The sequence below is a fragment of the Onychostoma macrolepis genome, chromosome 14 (assembly GCF_012432095.1).
Source record: "Onychostoma macrolepis isolate SWU-2019 chromosome 14, ASM1243209v1, whole genome shotgun sequence".
Taxonomy (NCBI): Eukaryota; Metazoa; Chordata; class Actinopteri; order Cypriniformes; family Cyprinidae; genus Onychostoma; species Onychostoma macrolepis.
The window spans coordinates 27,603,198-27,606,074 of record NC_081168.1 but is presented as its reverse complement, the minus strand read 5'-3'; the positions used below and the strand labels follow the sequence as shown (position 1 = coordinate 27,606,074).

The 2,877-nt window shown below is 42.8% G+C and overlaps 1 long non-coding RNA gene across 1 annotated transcript; it reads right to left on the bottom strand.

Moving 5' to 3' along the window:
• On the bottom strand, positions 1 to 1,387 carry LOC131553739 (uncharacterized). The gene is made up of 3 exons (XR_009274253.1): positions 1,113 to 1,387; positions 862 to 938; positions 1 to 515 (listed from the first exon to the last, which is right to left on the bottom strand). It is a non-coding gene; the product is annotated as an uncharacterized LOC131553739 (long non-coding RNA).
• Between the last annotated feature and the right edge of the window lie 1,490 nt (positions 1,388 to 2,877).

Here is a 2,877-nt window from a genome sequence, read left to right as displayed (position 1 = left end):
AATTTTTTCTCTTTGGGTTTCAACAAAGTAAAGTCAGCTCACTACGGTTTCTGCAATGTTCCCTTAACTCTATTGAAGTTAAATATACTCATGTGTTGTAATTGTACACACTTATATCTTGGATAAGCACAATATAAATTTTCAAACTCAAAATAAACAATATACAATCAATTTGAACAATTTCAATTGAATATGATCAAAATATTCAGTCCTTGTGAAAAGAGTCCTTTGAAAAGTCCATAGGAAAAGTTAATTGTCCTTTATCAGTTGGTGATGAAAAAGGGTGTCCATCCGAGAAAAAACAAAAGATGAGAAAAGTTATTCTTTTTCCTACCATTCGCAGTTCAAATCAGTGCTAAGACTTGTCTTTCCTCAAGTGAAAGATCCGAGAACAGACTCAAGGGAGGCTCGCCAGTCCAAACCCTCCGCAGAACCACTGGAAGGCCGGGACAGATCCAGAATACAGGCACGAAATTGAATTCGGAAAAGGACAGAACAACAAAAAAAAACCTGACCTTGAACAGACAAGGTCACAAAAATATAATTAATATCTTCATTATTACAACAACTTACAATAAACATTTTCAACACATGAAAGTGAATGAATCATACATTTTACACATAACTTGAACATATGTAATGGCATTTTTCAAATAAAGAATATTTCTTTTACATGTGAAGGTTTGTGACTATTTTCTCAACATGACACACTCATTAATATATCACTTTTCGTCACTTACTCGTGCAGTTGGGCTGTTATTTATGCATATAAACCACTCACAGATTTAATTTCTCTTGCTTTTCCTTTTACACATTGATAACAGTCTGACTTGTAACAATCACAAAGCAAATTTGACTCACCAAGGAGATCGTTAACTCACGGAAAATTCCAGAATGGTGCGGGTACAGCACGTCTCGTTTAAATCCCTCTCTTTACCCTTTTTAATCAAAAATACACTCCATAAACACTTTAGCAATACTCTGATGCTACTCAAGTATGTTTATAATCACCATACAGTTTTATATCATCAAGCTAAATGTCCGATTCACTCTCATAACAATACCAAAGTCACTCATAACTAATAGGAAATAATATACCTCATTTTACTCACATCAATCCATCGATATAACTCATCTAGAAGATTATTTTCTTTATTTCTGTTTCGGAGCGTCGTGACACCGCGCTCATCAGGCATCCGTGCACGAGAGAGAGAGAGCTTCTAACTTCACGCATGAACCTCGTGCAAAAAAAACCGGAAAACAATTTTTCCGCTGCAGCACATTCTGCGCTCGCATTGGATCGTCTCAAGTTCAAGACTCACTACCATTGGTCACACTAATACCCAATGAAAATATACGTTTGTATGAAATTAATATTTTTCTTTTATGAAGTTACTTCTTTTGAATAGTTTTTAATAATTCTTCCATTATCACTTTGTTATTTTAATAACAACGAGTTTTTCTGTTACTCCCTGGTAACCTTGGTTACAATCAACCTTCACCCCCATATGTTCCCAAACGACCAGTCCAAGATCACCTTTGTGGTCACCTCCCTAACTGGGCTGCACTTCTCTGGGCGGAAACCATTCTTCTCCAGGCTGGACCCGCTACTCGAACTTTTGCAAACTTCATCCACCACTTTGAGGAGGTAATTCAGCAGCTCCCCTGGAGACTCGACGGTTGGAGAGAAGCTTTATCGACTGCGACAAAGTACTATGCCCATTCATCAATATGCTCTCCAATTCCGTACCCTCGCCGCAGCCAGTGGGTGGAATGAACCCTCTCTTTTGACAGCATTCAGACAAGGGCTCAACCCATCTCTTCGCTTACACCTCTCCGCATACGATGACACTTATGGTCTGGAGAAATTTATCCAACTGGCCATTCGGTGCTCTAACCGTATTCAATCCTGCACTACAGAAACAGCCTTAGCTATTGCATCTCCTCCTCCCCATCAGCCAGAGACCAGTGGCCCTCCAGAACCGATGCAAACTGACTCCACGCGCCTATCATTAAGAGAGCGGCAGAGAAGAATTACCCAAGGATTGTGCCTGTACTGTGGCGAGAGCGGGCACAGGATCCTGGAGTGCCCTCTTCGACCTCCACGAGCCGTGGTGAGTACAATCCGCCCTCACTTCCAGAAACTGAACCCTCTATCTACATTCGCTCAACTTACTGCTGGCTCTTCTATGATTTCAGTTACCGCCCTCCTCGATTCAGGCTCTGCGGGGAATTTCATCTCAGGAAACCTCGTCAAGCAGCTCGGACTCTCGACCTCGACTACGGAGACCGCTTACGAGGTCCAGTCAATCACCGGTCAACCGCTAACAAGACGTTACGTCCGCCATATACATCACGAAGAAATCCATCTATTGGTTCTGGAGGGTTCCACTGTTGACATCATTCTCGGGCGCCCGTGGCTGGTGCTGCACGATCCCCATCTATCCTGGAGGACAGGAGAAGTCCTAAAGTGGGGTGAGAGTTGCTTTCCTCAATGCTTTCCAAGACGTCCATTACCAGTATCCCAAGATCCCATTCAAGTTCCAGTTCACTCCACTTCCATTGAAAGCCCTGTAGAGAAGCAATCTGTTGACATCCCTGCCTGCTACTCCAACTTTAGCAACGTCTTCTGTCCCAAGAAAGCTGCCCAGCTACCACCACATCGGCCATGGGACTGTGCTATTGACCTCATACTGGGTGAACCAGTACCACATGGGAGAATTTACCCCCTATCACCTCCTGAACAGAAGGCCATGGAGGAGTACATTGAGGAGGCGTTGAAACAAGGCTACATAGTTACATCCACCTCTCCTGCTGCCTCCAGCTTCTTTTTCGTGGCCAAGAAGGATGGCGGTCCTTGTATTGATTACCGGAAAC